This window comes from Pongo pygmaeus, chromosome 16, assembly GCF_028885625.2.
Source record: "Pongo pygmaeus isolate AG05252 chromosome 16, NHGRI_mPonPyg2-v2.0_pri, whole genome shotgun sequence".
Classification (NCBI taxonomy): Eukaryota; Metazoa; Chordata; class Mammalia; order Primates; family Hominidae; genus Pongo; species Pongo pygmaeus.
The window spans coordinates 21,775,328-21,794,247 of NC_072389.2; the positions used below are offsets into that span (position 1 = coordinate 21,775,328).

Genomic DNA, 18,920 nt, shown 5'->3' on the forward strand with positions numbered 1-18,920 from the left:
GAAGGACTCCTCCTTAGTACTTGAGAGAGGATGGTAAAACTCTCTTGTTATTTCTGGGTTCATTATTCATACAAATAGCCTCTTAGTCATTCAACAAATGTTTTTGAGTATGTCTATCTTGCAGAAAAATCACTAGTTGCCATGACAGGTACAAACATTGACTACGTAACTCCATCAGTGAAGTCTTTTTTCCTTCCTTCTGCATTTATGATACTTTCATAGCCACTTTCATAGTGTCCATAGTTTCCTTGAAGCACCCTAAAGTTATTTTTATTTCTCACTTCATAGATAGATTATTCCCTTCTTCACATCAAGGAGGCTTCAAAGGACAGAAAGGGGCAACAGTTTGTTCCTCCATGCCAGATGTAATTGGTAATCATCTCCCTCAACAACTACAACAATAGTAAAAGTTTGAGTAAACTATAACACAGATTCTTTCATCCCCCCCAACTTTCTTAACTTTCATGTTATTTGCCTTTCTCTATTAATGTTTGCATTCCATGGGCAAAAATAAAATGTGACCAAAGATAGCAAGCTGATATGGTTGAAGTAAGAGCTTCAAAGTATGAACAACAGAAATTGGTATTGATTTATAAACGGCATTTTTATGTTAACTTTGACAGCAGATTCAACTGTATCGTGTGATCATTTTGGTTGCATTTTAATAATGTACTAATTTTTAAAAACTACAGCAGAAATGTTTAATTCATTCCAGCAGCCACCTAATGTATTGTACTAAGGAACTCAACTTGCATTTGAAAAATATGACCTCTTTATAAATGAAATCTTCAGCCAATATGATCATCTATCCAACTCCTTAATGATTAATAGTAATTAAGCTCATTCTTTATGTTCTCTTTTTCTTAGAAAAAAGTCCAGTGGAAGCGAAATTGCCTTGGCTGAAACAAGCACAAGAACTAGAAGAGACCAGAATAACAACAGAACCAACGTGCTTCCGGGACCTTTTGTGGGAGTAATCAGGGCATAGCCAGTTAACATGATATATGTAATTTTTGTACTCATTGGAGTACAGTGATACATTTAATATCCAAATGACCCGGATTTACAGACTCTAGAGAGCTTGAGCTGGCTAGAATTTTTCTTTATTTCACAATTCAGCAGTCCTGCTTTGGCAGTTTCTCTGAGCAGCACAGAAAAGACAGTGTTACTTAACTCAAAGCAGATCCGGTGGTCTGCTACCCTTAAGAGATTGGGGATAATTTCTAGGTTTTAACACATGTGATTTGACCATGAACCGTCATAGTATCATACAAATAAACCAATCATTCCATGGGTAAGTCATGGTCAGTCTCTATAAAATCAGTTAAGTTGAAATGCATTAGTCGCCTGAGTGATCGTAGGGAAATGGAAAGAACAAGGTACTAAGAGTATTGGAGCTTAGAACCACCCCTGCTAACTACATGACCTTAGACAAGTCTAATTTTTCTGTGTCTCATTCTCCTTACCTATAAAAGGAGCAGGTTGGGCTTGATCTCTCCAGGGTTCATTCCAACTTAAAAATCCAATAACTACCATCTGCATGTGATTTGATGGATCTGGATTGTAACAGTGCCAGTGGAAATTAAGAATCAAGAGGAAATCAAAGAAGCATTCTGGAGGTAGTTATATAGGGACAAAAAGAGAGCAAGAAATCAAAGGTGCTCTGAGATTTCTAGTCCAGGAATCTGTAAGAACAACAGCACCAATGATAGACTCAAGTAATTGAACAGAACGGCTGGTTCTATGTCAAACATGTTAAGTCTTTTGTGCTGACAGGCTATCTATGAAGAGAGCAATTCCCAGAGCATCAGGGGAAAAGGGGTCTCAGCAGTAATCTGGCCACTTTCCCTCTCGGAGCAGGCATTTCTTCTTCAACACCTTCAGCAATGAGCAGAGTTCACTGCATTAAGAGACACCTCATTCTTGTGTTGAGCAACACAAGTTATTTGCGAGATCTTTTTCTTCTGATGAGACAGAATAGACCTCCCAATTTGTGTTCTCTGAAGCAGAAAAACATACATCTATGCCCCATCCCATGTGACAAATTTTCACAAATATGAAGAAAGCTGCCATGGATCCCGAGAGCTTTGTCTTTCCCAAGTTCATCATTCTTAGCCTTTTCAGCAGTCTTCATGCACTGTTGTTTTTAGATCCCTTCACAACCTCCTGTGCTTTTCAGAACCCACTCTCATTTGTCAATCTCCCTTTTAACTGTGGTCCAGCCCAGTGGTGAGCCCCAGGGCAGTGTGGGTTACTTCTCTTTGAGAAGGCACATGTGGCAAAGTGATGTGGGCCAACATAGCTGACACATCACACTCATGACAGGCACAGACTTCTCCACGTGGACCACTGTCAGTGCTGGCTATGACCACAGAAGAAACTGTGGACCATGTGAGGGTGAATGGCTTCACAGTAATTGAGTAAAAAGAGAAGAGTGTTGGGCTCCTGAAAGAAGCTTGGAGATTTAGAGGAAGAGGGGGAATCAAAAGAGGAAGATGGTGAGGAAGTAAAGTAGTGAAGAGAGGGAGGAGTATGATCCAGGGAAGCTTATTATTCCAGAGACCAAAGGAGGAAGGAGTTTAAGGAGGCAAGCAGCAGATAGGATTCAAATCTCACAGAAAGACAAGGAAAATCCATGAGGAAAGAGAAAAGTCTGCTTTGATTAACAAGAAAGACTTTTTCAGTGAATTTTAGAGTAGTAGCATTCAAAGGGTAGAGAATAAAACATTGTGGATATTTCAGAAATAAATTTCCAAAAAAGAAGGAAATGGAGCAATGGGTATTTGAGTACTAAAGAAGGAGCAAAGATTGGTAGTCAAGCTGATGGAAAAGTGTATATGTATGTGTTTGTTGTTTTTCATTTTGAAGTTAGGGCAGTCTTAAACAAATTAAAAAGATAGGGTTTTGCACAAATCAGTTAGTATCTGTAGACCTTCCAACTGTACAAGGAAAGCATGAGGCTAAATGCTGCTGGAACCTTCTCACATCTCTGATCACCTACAATCCTGTAAGGGAAGGAGTCTATAGAAAGAAAAGGGTTTGAGACACTTGAGAGAGAGTGTGTGTAGTTGTCACAGAAGGCAGGTCACAGAGTCCTCTGACTAGAATGATGGGTCCTACCAAGATCTTTTGTTTTCAAAACACAGTTAGATGACAGTTGATAGTCCTTCTATATGTCCTCTTTCTGTTAATAGGATTGCAGTCCATCCAGTTCCCCAGACTAGAAGCGTGGAGTCTTTCTTGGCTCATTCTCATTCTTCTCTGATGTGTAATTAGCCACTGAGTTGTGCCCACTATATTTACTAAAATCTTTCTTGGTTCCAGCTCCTCCTCTCCATCCAAACTACCATCCTTGTACAGGTCCTGAAATCAATTCCTAGGACACCTACAACAGCTTTCTAATTTGCTCCTGAATTGCTTCCCTCAAATCCACCCCTACACAACACAGCCACCAGAGCAGTCTATCCAGGTAGGGCACAAGTCTAATTCTTTTTGTTTTTTTTGAAACAGAGTCTCACTCTGTTGCCCAGGCTGGAGTGCAGTGGTGCGATCTCTGCTCACTGCAACCTCCGCCTTCTGGGTTCAAGCGATTCTCCTGCCTCAGCCTCCTGAGTAGCTGGATTACAGGCATGTGCCACCACGTCAGGCTAATTTTTTGTATTTTTAGTAGAGACGGGGTTTCACCATGTTAGCCAGGATGGTCTCGATCTCCTGAGCTCGTGATCCACCCACTTCGGCCCCACAAAGTGCTGGGATTACAGGTGTGAGCCACCGCACCTGGCCAAGTCTAATTCTTTCTTTGCAATGTTCAGAATATCCAAATGTCTCCCCATCACTCAAAGATTTATGTGGGTTCATACGTCCAATGGGACTTGGCAGGGTATTACTTTTCCTGGTCCCCAGCCTCATGTCTGGCCACCTCCTTTTTTTTTTTTGCCTTGAGTGGGATGCTCCAGGCACACTGACTTTCAGGCTGTTTCTTGCCCACAGCAAGCTGCCTCTTGCTTCCTCTTTAATCACACTCCCCTCTTAATTGGGAGTGGCCCCACCTGTTAAGTCTTTTTCTGTAACTTTATTTTTAATCATAGAAAATTGCAAACTATTTAAAAGAGGAGAAAACAGTGTAATGAACCCCCATGTCATGTCCATAATCCAGTATCAACAATTATCAACCCAGGGCCACTCTTGTTTCATTGAAACCATCACCACTGCCACTACCCCCTGAGCATTTTTGAAGCAAACACAGACAGCACATCATTTCATTCATAATTATGTATCTCTAAAAGAAGTCTTTAAAAAAATAATCAAAATACCATTTTTGAAATGCTATCCTGAATACTTCTATGCTATTCTAATACTTCTATCCTGAAGTGTTTGATCATCATCTTTTGTCTTTGTAATAAAACCCTCTAACTTAATGACAGGAACCACAGTTTTCTCGACATAGTAATTTTTCCCTTTTATTACAGTGGTTTCTGTGTAACAACCCGTCATGTCCCTCTTCCAGCCCCTCCCCTTTTTGCCCTGCTTCTAGAATGTACAGAACTGAGTGTAGTGTTTAGTTGCAGTAATGAACTGAGCAGAGGTCTGAAGTGTGCTTCTCTAGTCCTCTGTAGCACGCGTTTATCACCATACCTGTGGCATCCTGGCATTTGCGTGGGTGCACCCCAGGTGTTTGCTGCCCCTCCTGGTTTTCAGTGATGTTTCTGTTCTGGTCGGTGCTGTGGGGCGTGGCCTCGTGTATGTCTTAGGCTGTCGAGGTGTCCCAGCGTATGGTTTTGCATTTGCCTCTCCGGGGTCCTGAGGGTTCTGTAGGTTTCACAGACTCTAGGTGAGTGTCGGTGGTCATTTCCTGACCTGTGATATCTATACCTAGATGAGTGGTGTGCTTTTGATTTCACTTCTACTCCCAGGGCAGGGCCGGGTCTCTGATTTCTCGTGGGGCCTCTTGCTACCCAGAGCCTGGGACGGGCAGTGTGTTGCCCCCTGGCTGTGGTTGGCTGGCAGGCAGGTGATCCTGAGTGGCTCCCAGCCTTCTGCAGGAAGCTCGGGTTCAGTGGGTCGTTGTGTGCATTCCCGTGTGGGAGGTTGTGCTGAAGCCTGGCGGCTTGGCTCTGCTTTCAGAGCCCAGAACCTCTTGATTCCTGCTGTGTGTGCCCATGTGAATTTCGGTTTTGCACTTGAGGAGTTTCCTTGTGTACTCTCAGCTCCACAATCTAATTTTTAGCAGCTTTTTTTTTTTTTTAAGACAGGGTGTCACTTTGTCACCCTAGCTGGAATGCAGTGGTCCAGTCTTGGCCTGCCAGGTTCAAGTGATTCTCCTGCCTCAGCCTCCCAAGTAGCTGGGACTACAGGTGTGTACCATCACACCTGGCTGATTTTTTTATAGAGATGGGGTTTCATCATGTTGGCCAGGCTGGTCTTGAACTCCTGATCTCAAGTAATCTTCCCACCTTGGCCTCCCAAAGTGCTGGGATTACAGGCATGAGCCACCGCCTGTGGCAGCTTTTGTGGTTACATTGTAGCCATTATTTGTGTTTGGTGCAGATGGTTGGGGTGGGGTGGAGGTTGCTGTTGCTAGTTGTTTAGCTCTTCTGCTGATCTTGAGCTTTTCCATATATGTGTTCATAGTGGGGTTACAAAAATTCCTCTAGAAAATACTTCAACTATTGTGGGTAAGAGTTTTTTTAGTCCAGTTTTTAAAAATACGTAAGCTGAGAAGTTATTTTGTCTATTTAAATAATACTTCAAATTGAGTTTTATTCGGTGTTTAGTAAGACTTTGAAATTCACTCATTTTTAGGGGTTCTAAGTGAAAATTGTTTTTCTCCTTTCAGTTGCATGCTGCCATTAGTCACCAGGTTGACCCGGAATTCCTTGGTTTAGGTCTGGGCAGCGTCCTCCTGAACAGCCTGAAGCAGATGGTGGTGACCCTGGCCAGCAGCACAGGCATGCTGAGCACCGTGCATTCAGCCTCCCAGGCCATGCTGCAGAGCGGCTGGTCCGTGCTGCTGCCCACCGCTGAGAAGCAGGCCCGGGCACTCTCTGCTCTCCTGCCCTGCGCAGGTGGGCTCGGGGAAGGAACAGGAGACGGCATGGGTCAGGGTGCTGGGAGGGGATGGCGTTTCACTCAAATTGGCACACACTTTCTAGTTCAGTTTCAGGCAATGAAGTGAACATAAGTCCAGGTCGTCGATTCATGATTGATCTTCTGGTGGGCAGCTTGATGGCTGCTGGAGGGTTGGAGTCAGCCTTACACGCAGCCATTACTGCGGACATCCAGGTATGGCCTTGGAGGCACACGTGACCTGGTGGTGCACTGAGATTGGAAATACCACACTCACACATGTGAAGAATAACTGAAAACAGTAAAACACTCAACTTTTATCATATCCAAGTATTTTCTTAAATTAAAATTCTTTTATGTGCTAATTTTAAAAATTATTGAGATGATTTAATTGTGATAAAATACTGCATGTTGCCTGTTTCAGTGAAGTTAACAGATAACCTGTTACTCAGGTAGACCATTCCCGTCACTTGGAAAGATCCCTGTGCTCTTGGCACTTGCAGCCAGGATACTCCCCTGCCCTCAGATGAGATGCATTTCGCCTGCTCTGAGTGTCGCAGCAATATAACTGTATAGTATGCACTCGTTCCTGCCTGGCCTTGGAGAATGATTTTCAGATTCACTCACTGATGTGTCTATTGTGACTTCGTTTTTATTATTGGGAAGTTTTCCATTTTCTGGGTGTAGTACTCTTTGTTAGTTCATTCTCCTATTGAAGGACATTACATTGTTTTTGGTTTTTGTTTTCTTTTCTTTTTTTTTTGAGACAGGGTCTTGCTCTGTCACCCAGGCTGTATACAGTGACCTGATCTTGGCTCACTGCAGCCTTGTCCTCCTAGGCTCACAGGATCCTCCCACCTCAGCCTCCTATGTTGCAGGGACCACAGGCATGTCACCATGCCGGGCTAGTTTTTTGATTTTTTTTTGTAGAGACAAGGTGTTACTGTGTTGCACAGGCTGGTCTCCAACTCCTGGGCTCGGGATCCCCCCACCTTGGCCTCCCAAAGTGTTGGGATTACAAGCGTGAGCCACCACGCCCAGGCTTTCTTGTTTTTGGCCGTGTAGAGCTGCCACGATTGTGCTGTGAACAGGTACTTTAGTGGACATATGTCCTCCCTTTGGGTAAACACTTGGAGTGGAATTTGTTAGGTTCTGGGGTCAGTGTGTGTTCATAGTTTCCCCAAGTGGCTCTGCCATTTACATTTGAACCAGTGTGTGTGAGAATTCTAGCTCCTTCTTGTCCTTGCAGAGCAGCTGGATGCTGCATGTGTGGGGCAGATCACACTGGGTTTTGTGAGAGCCAGTAGCAGGGTTAAGGATTTTAGGGACTTCACAGAAGGAGGCTGGAGAGCATCAGCAGAGGCAGCCTGGACCTTGGATCTGTAAACAGAAGACACTGTTTGAAACTGCACAACTGAGTTGGGGTTTCCAACAGGGCAGGTGGAGGCCTGTGGGTAGGTGTGTGCGGCAGCTACAGAGGCTAGGACAGCTTGGCACTGGGGTCAGGGCTCAGCCAGCCTGTGTGTCTTCACACCTGGTAATGAGATCACTTGTAAACAATTTCTGTTTATGAATTACAGGATATTGAAGCCAAAAAGGAAGCACAGAAGGAAAAAGAAATTGATGAACAGGAAGCAAATGCCTCAGCATTTCATAGAAGCAGGACTCATTGGGTAAAGACCTTATTAATACGGGGATCTGTGAGTCTTCTGGCAAACAGTGTTTGCCTCTGGTTCAGCTCATACAACAGCGTTTTAGGTAAATCGTATTAGCTGTATTGTATTGTGTTTTATTTATTTACTTTTTTTTGTATTTTTGAGACAGAGTTTCGCTCTTGTTGCCCAGGCCGGAGTGCGGTGGCGCGATCTTGACTCACCGCAACCTCCGCCTCCCAGGTTCAAGTAATTCTCCTGCCTCAGCCTCTCGAGCAGCTGGGATTACTGGCGTGCGCCACCACGCCCCACTAATTTTGTAGTTTTAGTAGAGATGGGGTTTCTTCATGTTGGTCAGGCTGGTCTTGAACACCCGACCTCAGGAGATCCACCCACCTTGGCCTCCCAAAATGTTGGGATTACAGGCATTAGCCACCACGCCTGGCCTATTTATTTTACTTACTAGCATTTTTTTTTTTTTTTTGTGATGGAGTCTCTCTCTATCGTCCAGGCTGGAGTGCAGTGTCAATGATCTTGGCTCACTGCAACCTCCACCTCCTGGGTTCAAGCTACTCTCCTGCCTCAGCCTCCCGAGTAGCTGGGACTAGAGGTGTCTGCAACCACACCTGACCGATTTTTGTGTTTTTAGTAGAGATGGGGTTTTACCATATTGGTCAGGCTGGTCTCAAACTCCTGACCTCAGGTGATCCACCTGCCTTGGCCTCTCCAAATGTTGGGATTACAGGCGTTAGCCACTGTGCCTGGCCTGTATTGAATTTTAATAGGTGATTATTGGTTTTCATATTAAGATAGTGAAATCCAGCACGAGGATCTCAAAACTTTGTTTGGTGATTGAAGGAATATTCTGAAAATTACCTAGTATAGATTTTAGGGTAAAGAGAAGACCCTTTTAAATATAGGTGAGAGGAGAAGTTGGAGGGCGAGGGCATGATGATGTTCAAAAGTTTTTCCAGAAGAGAAATTGGGTGTGCAGTAAACCTGTAAAAAGATTCTTGCTAATAAGCAGGTGGATGTAAATGAAAATCATTATGGAAGGTTATTTTTAAAACTGGTTGTATCATTGCCTCACTTCATATATTACAGAGTTATACATACTACTTTGTAAGATAACTTTTCTTTTCAAAACCAAAGTCAATGTGAAAGAATGGTGACCATTGTTTTGGAAGGCCCGACTAGGAGGAGGTGGGAAGAAGTCAGACTCAGCCTGTGAACAGAGACTAACTTTGGCAGAAGCCAAAACAGTCAGACAGTGTTGTCTAAAAATGATCATTCAAGAAGAGTGAAAAAACAAGGTGATTTGTGAGAGAGATTTATTAGAAAATGAAACACATTTGTACCTCTGTTTAATAAAAATCTGCTTTTTGTCACATCATGCTCCTGGTTTTTTGTTTCTACACATAGAGAAAGCAGAGCCCTGGCAGGTTGGATCAGGCAGCTGAGCACAGAGCAGGGAGCCCTGGGCAGTGGCCGCAGCTCTCAGCTGGCCTGTTCATGGGGTCATGGTGCATCTGCGGCGTGTGGTGGGCCTGCGGCGTGGGATGCGTCTGCGGCGTGGGGTGGGCCTGTGTCATGGGGTGGGCCTGTGTCATGGGGTGGGCCTGTGGCGTGGGGTGGGCCTGTGGCGTGGGGTGGGCCTGCGGCGTGCGGTGGGCCTGTGTCATGGGGTGCGTCTGTGGCATGCGGTGGGCCTGTGGCATGCGGTGGGCCTGCTGTCCACAGCCAGAAAAACTAACTTAGTGGACACACAGTGAAATTTTGAAACAGGAAGTTTTAGAGCTAGTTTCTATCATGGAATTTTGCAAATGCTATTTTGCAAAATATTTTTCTGATGTTTGTTTTGTTTTTCTAATCTGATAATGCATATTTCACACATTCTGGCCTTTAAGCAATGGAAATTAGAGAACTAAACTTAATACAGTTTGTGTTAATGGAAAGAGCTGGAGATTTGTTCTCAGAAAATTTCAGTTGCAACAGCTTGTTCACATAGGTGAACTTCCAACACAGTAACTATAGGAGTAAGAATAAAAGCTGTGTTTACTTTCACAGAGTTCAGAAGACATGAGAAAATGGATGTTAAAAACCTTGTAATTAAAATGTAAAGTTACGTGCAAAGTTTTAAAGTGAGCATTTTCCAGGAAGAGGTGATTTTCTAAGTTCTTGAATGCCTCTCCCTTTTGTGAGGAGGCTGCGTCGTGGGCTGTTGGTGTCTTTGGCAGGGGATGAGTGCAGGGTTCCTGTTGTGGGTCCTTTGTTCTCACGAGGGCGGCGCCCGTTTCCCATCTCCTGCTTGCCCAGACTGTTCCCGTGCGCAGAGAGACTGGCCTGTTTCAGCTGCAGCGGTGTAGCCTGCGTTGGCTAGTCTGGCCGGCACTCACACCGTTTGCTGATCAGCACTTGAAGTGTGTCCATCATAGCTGAGACACTGAATATTTCATCTAATTTTTATTAATTAAAATGCAGGTTTAAAAACTTGATTCCGTTATTAGAAAGCATTTAAGAATGTCACTTGGCCACGTGAGTCTCCTTTGTCAACTATATATTTTATGAGTCTAAGTGCAGATCAGATATTTTCAATGCAAATTTCACTGCAAATTGAAATGTGCTACATATGTAAGCTATGCTGATGGTTTTTGAGGACTTAATATGAAATAACCTATGTAAAATATCTCAATCATTTTTCTTATATTTCATGTTGAAATGGTAATATTTTCAATCTGTTGGGATAAGTATGATACATTATTAAAATTATTTTTTATTTTTGAGATGGAGTCTTGCTCTGTTGCCCAGGCCAGAGTACAGTGGTGCAATCTTGGCTCACTGCAACCTCCGCCTCTTGGGTTCAAGTAATTCTTCTGCTTCAGCCTCCCGAGCAGCTGGGACTATGGATGTACACCACCACGCCTGGCTGATTTTTGTATTTTTGTAGAGACAAGAGTTTCACCACGTTGGCCAGGCTGGTGTCGAACTCCTGATCTCAAGTAATCTGCCCACCTTGGCCTCCCAAAGTGCTGGGATTATAGGCATGAGCCACTGCACCCGGCCATTATTACAATTAATTTTATGTGTGTGTGTGTGTGTGTGTGTGTGTGTGTTTACTTTTATTAATGTGACTAAGAACAATTTTTTTTTCCCCCTGAGATGGAGACTCACTCTGTTGCCTGGACTGGAGTGCAGTGGCACATTCTCAGCTCACTGCAGCCTCTGCCTCCCAGGTTCAAATGATTCTTCTGCCTCAACCTCCTGAGTGGCTGGGACTACAGATGCATGCCACCATACCTGGCTAATTTGTGTATTTTTAGTAGAGATGGGGTTTCACGATGTTGGCCGGGATGGTCTTGAACTCCCAACCTCAGGTAATCTGGCCGCCTCAGCCTCCCAAAGTGTTGGGATTACAGGCATGAGCCACCGCACCTGGCCATGTTTATTAATACGACTAAGAACATTTTGAATTGCACCTGTGGCTCCACTGGTGTCCTGGGCAGGTGGCTCTGTGGTGTCCACACAGGTTGTCTGCTGTGTCTTCATCTTCGCTGCATGTGACTTTTTGGTTCCTGTGGCACGTGGAGTCCTGTATGGGACATTGGTTCTACAGTAGATTTATAATAAGGATGTACCTACTAAAAAATACAAAATAAAAAGAATAGAAACAAACATAGAAATAAGTATCACCTCACAAAAATTTTGGAAAGTAGAAAAAGGAAGATACATTCACAGTTTTTCAGTAGCCGATATCCAGGCTGTCTTCATAAGCATGGATAACGTGTCCCTCTCCTGCATGGATAGACACCGTTTTCTCACCTTAAGTGTTTGTGATTGAAGGATTCTTGATGTGTTGACTTGGAGGATGCAGTTGTTGAGCAGTAGTTTATCTAAAGATTGTAAGAAACTTTTGGAAACATTTCATGTCCTTTTTTCCCTTGGAAAACATGGGTTGAAGAAATCGCCGCTTGCCAAAAATAAGCCGTGAAACGGATTTCAGAGTAACTCTAGTTACATGCTGGCGAGGAGCCGTGGAATACCATTTACATTTGAAAACAGAGGGCTGTGAAGTTTTCATAAGTAGTGAACCCCGTCAGAATTACACATTTTGATTATGGCTCTAAATTTTATATTAAAGAAATAAAAATTTTATCGTATTTTATTACCATCTTTTACTCCTTCAGGTATAGCATACATGCTAGATTCTAGACCTGTTTCTTGTGTTACAGTGGTGTTACCCAGGCAGGTTATCAGGTAGTGAAGGTGCTGTCTGGTGGTGGTGGTGGTGAGCCCAGTGAGGGCACATCCTTGCCGTGTGTGATGAGGGCCTGTGGGTTGCTGTGGGATTCCCAAACCCTGGCTCCTCTGTCTCCTGCTTCTGTCCTTACTCACACTGCTGGTGGTTTTCTGGTGCGAGCCACGGAGGCAAGTGGGATTGACAAGCCTGCTGTCACATGAGGAACCTGAGTTAAAGTGGAGCTGAAAGCATGTCCTCACTCTTGATGTTGTGCAGAGAACCACTTGTGCTTCTGGCCCAATGGGGCGGGTGGAACCAGGCCCTGGTTTGGCTCTCCTCCCCTCCATGTTCCCCTGTCCTGTCTGATTTGCTTTCACACTGATGTAAGAGTTACTTTCCCTCGGCCTCCCAAAGTGCTGGTATTACAGGCATTAGCCACTGCGCCCGGCCAGCATCCTTTCAAGTACTGGGGTACACCCAAGCTCCCAGCTTCTAGCTAGGAGTCATTTGGTCCCTCTTTATCCCAAAGGACCTGCCACCATCATTGGTTCCCAAAGCCCAGCAGGGTCCAGGCTCTTCAGCCTCCAACCACTTTGCATTTCTTTTCTGCTTTTCGTTCATGGAGATAAAGATTAACTTATTTTTCAGCCTGGGCATGTCTTTTTTATGTACTTTATTTTTTATTTTTATTTTTTGAGATGGAGTCTCACTCTCTCACCCAGGCTGGAATGCAGTGACGGGATCTCATTTCACTGCAACCTCTGCCTCGTGGGTTCAAGTGATTCTCCTGCCTCAGCCTCCTGAGTAGCTGGGACTACAGGTGTGCACCACTATGCCCAGCTAATTTTTATATTTTTAGTAGAGACAGGGTGTTGCCATATTGGCCAGGCTGGTCTCGAACTCCTGGCTTCAAGTGATCCTCCTACCTCAGCCTCCCAGAGTGCTGGGATTACAGGATTACAGGCGTGACCACCGCGTGTGGCCTTTATTTACTTTGTATGTCTCATCTATTACTGCTGCAGTTTGCAGAAGAGAGGATGCCCTCAAACCTAACTTCTCCAGACCATCCCAAATGGGAAGTCTGCTCCACGTCAACAGTGTTGTTGCTTTTAAAGACTATATGTCAACATGCCAGATTATAGCAAAAGGATGTCGAGGGCGCAATAGGAAAGCAAGCCTAAGAGTCCTGGAGAGAAGGTGGCAGAGCTGCGTTTTGAAGGTTGTTCCTTCTTTAGACCTTGCCCTTCCTGCCTTGTTCCTCCAGTTGTGAGAGCAGCTGTTGGAGCTCCTCCACGGGCGAAGAGGTGAGGCTGGACTGAGAGGGAGATGGAGAAGCTGCCAGAGGTTCTTTTGGATCTAGAATTGAGACAGCAGTTCCAGCCAGGTCTGGAGGTGGGTGCTGTCACTCAGCCCCCAAGGGAATGGTACTGATTGAAGAATGTGGCAAGAACTCCCTGGCCAGGAGAGGGAGGTGCTCGCTCCTTTGAATCGCCTGAGCCCAGGCTGGAAGGCCCAAGGGGGAGGACGAGGCCAGCTCACTCCAGCTCCATCCCCTCCCTTTAACCCTGAGCTAGTCACCCTCCCAGACTCCAGTCCCTTTTCCTAAGTGCCCTCCCTGCAAAGTCTGCATGGAGCAGCGCTCCCTCGTGCCAGCTCGCCCCGCACTTTCTTGTCTTTCAGCAACCCCATGGGTTTGAACCTGAGATGATTCATTTTCCTAAAAGCCTCTTTGGGCTGAGGGAAGGCGTGGGTGGCTCTGCCAGTTTTGGAGTGGGGGCCGCCTCTTCTCAGAGCCGCTGTGAGGGCCAGGGCCACCCTCCCAGGTGGGTGTCTCTGGGCTGGGCAGCAGCTTTATAGGCAGCCCGGGCCATCCCCACTGGTCTGGGAGGCTGGGGGTGCACCAGCTCCTGCTCCTGATAGAGCCAAGGCACCTTCCTTACCTGAGAGCTGAGTTTCTTGAAGAGTGGGCACAGAGGAGCTGGCAACGTGGGTGGTGTAGGCACCCAGGAGAAAATCTGTGGCTCAGTCTCAGGGAGAAGTCTCCACCAGCACAGCTGTTGTAGAGATGGGGAAACTGGGCTGAGAGGGAAGGGGGCTTGCCCAACTCACCAGCCCTGGAATGTTTTGAGCTTTGGGGGTGGATCTCCCAGGAAATGTGTTTTATGGCACCACCACCTCTGGTCACCCACCCTGAGGTGTGGCGGGCCTGGACAGCCAGCTTGACTGAGGGCCAGGCTGGTGAAGTCAAACGTACCACTCAGGAAGGAGACCCAGCCCTTCTCCAGACAGAGTTCAAATGTGAGGACTGCCTTCTTTGGGCCTCAAATTCCCCACATGAATTCCAAGGACCCTTCTAGCTCCTACACTCTGGGCCAAGGTTTCCTCTGAGCCCCAGTCAGCCTAGAGGACCTAGGATACATCTTCCTTGGACAGAGACCCACCATACGGGCAGCAGGAGGTAGGGGTGGGGGTAGGCAAGGTTCCTGTGGGGAGGTGGAGCTGTCATCAGAGATGGTGTCTGCAGACAGTGGGTGTATCATGGCTCTGCTACTACTTGCTGGGTGGCCCCGTGATGTTTCTTTCCCCACTCTGGACCTCAGTTTCCCTATCTGTTCTGTGGAGATAAGATGCCTGCCTGCATATTTGTGGACTGGGATGTGTGGGGGCCAGTTGCAGTGTTTGTTGGTGTGGTCCTGGGGCAGCCTGCACCACCCCATAGAGATTTCTGGGCCCCACCCTAGGCTTACAGGACCAGAATCTCTGGGAATGAAGCCTGGGAATTTGCATTTCCACAAGCATCTGGCTGATTCTGACATGATTGAAAAGCACTAATAGTATATAGCAAGCTCTTTATAAAAGGTAAATTCATAGCTGCCTTTTACTAAGTATAAATCTCACCTTCCCTTCCTCAGTTGAGGACACACACCGCAGTTGAAAATCACTGTGCCTTTCCAGATGCAGAATCTGACATTTCTGATGAGATTCTGTTAAGTGTTGCTTTCTGTAGTTTGTATTCCAAAACAAGGGGAATATCTTTCCATTTTTTCAATATAAATGTTTAGGTCAGATACGCTTTTTCAAACTGGACACACACAGTCACACAGTTTAGGATTTCAGCTATGGCTTCCTCTCAAATTATTAGCCTCTTTCTGCCAGGGAGCAGTTTTTCCCAGACAAGACCCTGGACAGAGGCTGGTGGGGCCCCTCCTCATCAGAATCACTAGATCATGACTGACTCCTAGAGGTGGCTTTTTCTGCTTAAGTGTCAGCCCATGGGCTGGGATGTGACCCCCAAAGTTGCAGCAGAAGCTTCCACCCATCTTGGGCCCCCCCTGCCATCTATGGGGTAAGGCCTGTCCCTTGTCTTCTGGGCCCAGCCGGCCTCACAGGCATTCAGCAGATTGGAAAGTCGAAGCATGTGCTGTGCTTGGCTGGGCTCTCCTGTGCCCCTTTTTGGGGTGAGATGGAGTGCATCCAGCCCCCAGAATCCCTGCCGTTTATTCCCCCCCCATCCCCACCCCCATACACACTCACAAGTAGAAACACAGGCGCAGTCACTGTCGCACACCACTCTGGACAGCACCATTTCCAGCCTCAGGGGGGCAGTTTCCTTACAGGGAAGTTAATGAGGCACTAAAGAAGGCTTGGGGACAGGGAGAAAATCTATTGAGAAGAGGCTCCTAGACCTGGTTCTGCCTCTGAATTGCTGGGGGTCCTTGAGAAAGTTGCTTCCCCTCTCTGGTCTCAGTTTCCTCAGGTGAGAAATGGGGGACCGGCCAAATGGTCTAAGGTTCTGGGAACCTCTAAGTCAGAGCCTGTAGCTGGTGGTCAAGATGAGGGAGAGGCCCTCAGGCTCAGCCGAATGCCTGAGAGTCAGGACAGGCCCAAAGGTGAGCAACCTGAGCACATCAGGTGGGTTCAAAGCTGGTGCATGAGCCCCACAGCCTGCAGAGCAGCTCTGGACTCGGGAGCCCGCTCGCACCAGCCCAGTGGGACTTCAGAGTTGTGGGGTCCAGCCTCTCCTACTGTTGCAGGGCTGGGGGCTGGGAGCTGCAGATTCTGACCCCACAGCTGCCTTAGACATGCCAGATGGGCTGGGGCAAGACACACCCCTCTCTATGAACTGAGCAGTCAGTCCAAATAGATACACTAAAGAAGGGCTGTGGGATGGACCCAGCTGTAGCCTGGGGCTACAGACTAGTTTCCAGGGTACTCAAGCAGCTGGCCTCTGGGGTAGCAGCCCCGGGTATGAGAGGCAGGACTCAGAATCTAGGCCAAGCCTCTACAGGAATCCCCTCTGGAGAGCCTGGGCACTCTGCAGGAGGGGCAGCAGGCAGCAGGTGCACCAGGAGCATGTTTCACAAGGTGCCCAATATTGCATCTGCTCAGATAGGCAGCGAGTTGGAAAGTGGATGCAGTAGGCAGGGTGGCGGCTGCTCCCCAGAGCCAGGAGTCCAGCCCAGCACCCACCTGAGTCCGCCTCAGTCCTGCTCAACTGGGTTATCTGTGCTCTTGGCCCTCTGGTCCCACCCACAGAGAGAGGGCTTTGGGGCGACTAGATGACCTGGCCCTTGTGGGAGGATGTAACTGACTCCTGAGCCTGGCGAGCCAGGCAGCCCCTCACCAGTGTCCCCACCCCCACATCTCCAGCCACCCTCATTCCCTGATCCTCCCATCTGCTCCCCTGACCCAGCGGTTTCCTCTGCTCACTCTCTTTTCCTGCTCCCAGGCTCGCCTGGTCACGTGTCCTTCACTCTCCTCTGAGTCTCCCTCTTTCCAAGCCGCCTCCACTCTACTTGACACACTCTCCCTTAAGACACCAGAGTACACAAGCGCAAGTCCCTGCACCTCACCTTTACTCCCAGACATGGGAGGGAGATGACATGAAGACCCAAACGCCCCTTGGCAAGAGATCTGGGGTATGCAGAGGGGCAGATCTGAGGCTGTGGAAGCTCCAGGGGCTCCCTGCCGGAAGCTGCATGTAAGCCGGCTATTGAATGTGGCTCTGAGCTGAGACCCCTCCTTGAAGCTCCAGACCAGGAGCCAGCTGCTAGCTCGACCCCTCCATTTGGTGCCTCAGAGAAACCTTGCACTCTGTAGGTCTAACTCTGAACCCAGAAAATCCCCCCATGTAGGCCCTGTCTCTTCATAGGGAAAGCACCACCTCAGACCCAGTTCTGCACCAGCTTGCTGTAGAAAGACCAGTCTGCCACTGTATGGCACACGGATGGCAGGGGCCAAGTGCAGGTGGAGAGAATAGAAGGTGGGCAGGGTGGGGGAGGCAGGGACATGGCTGTAGCTGTGGAGATGGGAGGACAGACAGGACTTGGGGGCTACTTGGATGAACCAAGGGGGGAGTCAGGAGGAGACACCCAGTTTTGTATCAGATGTGTAGAGCGTGGGATGCTGTTCATTGATCGAGGGAGGGGGAGGAGGAAGAGGTATGGCATGGGGAGGAGGTAGCTGAGCTCTGTCATTAATGTCATTTGAAGTCCCCAGGGAAAGAAAGGCCCACCAGCGCCTTCACTGCTTCAGCCAGCTCTCAGGGTGTCTGTGCTCCCTGGCCCTCTCAGCTCCTGCTTCATAGCTGTCAGCTGCAGTGGGGGACAGCTGCACAAGGGCCCAGCATGTCTGTGTGTTTACCCAGGGGACTGCCACATGGCCCATGCTGAGCAGAAACTGATGGATGACCTTCTGAACAAAACCCGTTACCACAACCTGATCCACCCAGCCGCCACCTCCTCACAGCTCATCTCCATCGAGACGGAGCTCTCCCTGGCCCAGTGCATCAGCGTGGTAGGTGCAGAGGATACCTGTGGCTGAGGCTCAGGCAAAGAGGCAGCTCATGCCCAAGCCCCAAGCAGTCAATGTCCAGAGGAATGAAATGACTAGAGTTGACTTAGACTGACCAGTACACGGTGGGGAGGCTGGAGGAGGGTCCATGAGGTTTATAGGTGTCCAGTATTTAATGAGGTCATGGTTTTGTTAACAAAGAAGAAATGAGGGTGGGGGTGGGATCACCACTGGCTAGGCAGCCAAGGGGCCTGCAGAGACTCTGCTCAGCTGAGTCTCCAGCATGACCATGAGCTTCTCCTCCTCATCCCCCCAGCCCCACCCTACTCTCTCCCCCAGCTTGCTCAACAGGTGACCTTACAGGCTCCCTACTTGTTGGGGAAAATAAGAACCAGACTGGGGGAACTGACGGGTACAGAGGCCCAGGTGTAGGTGCAGGACCACAGGCAGTGCAGCGTCTACTGAGCCAGGCGGGTGAGGGTCTGGAGAGTGGACATGGCTGCTGCAGGCATGGAAAGGAGGCGCAGGTGGTGGCACTCCCAGGGCCCATTGTCAGGGCCTCCATATGTGGATGTGTGCAGAGGTGGGGGTGCTGAGGGAGGAGGGGCCAGGGAATTTCTCATCTTCTCTCTACTGCCTCTGAGTTGGCGATGTCAGAGGGAGCCATGGCCCACTGTAAAGTGACACAATGTCCCCACCCACAGGGTTAGAACCCCTCCCCTGGAAGCAGCTCTGAGGGGAACAGTCACATGTAGAGAGTGCAGGACGCTGTGTCCAGCCGGGGGAAGGAGGTCACCAAGGGGGTTGACCCTCCTCTGGCCAGGTGGCTGCCTTCTGACACACCAGCCTCTCTCTCTAGCACGGTGGGCCCCACACACCCAGCCTGTGAAACCTACAGCCCTCAAGAAGGCTTTGGCCAAATTAATGAGCGGCTCCCTCTCCCAGGAGGAAGCACAGCTGAAGGATGCAGAGGGCAGTAGAGTTGTGTATGCTCCGCCCCCTCTCTCCAGAGTGGGACGGAAAGAAGGGGGCTTTCAGCCAGGCTGGCCCAGGCTGGGGTCTGAGTGTCACTGTCCAGCTATTGGCTTCTGGCTTAATGGGTGAGCCCAGCTGCTCCTGTGCAGCTGCGGCCCTAGTGAGGGTGAACCGGCAGGTGAGTTCCATTTCTGAAA

General features: G+C 48.0%; 2 pseudogenes; both read left to right on the forward strand.

Moving 5' to 3' along the window:
- Positions 1-9,106, forward strand: part of LOC129026623 (ADAMTS-like protein 3) — a 128,121-nt pseudogene extending 119,015 nt beyond the window's left edge.
- Positions 9,107-15,788: 6,682 nt separating this feature from the next.
- LOC134738315 (uncharacterized) lies at positions 15,789-16,940 on the forward strand (annotated as a pseudogene).
- The last annotated feature ends 1,980 nt before the right edge of the window (positions 16,941-18,920 follow it).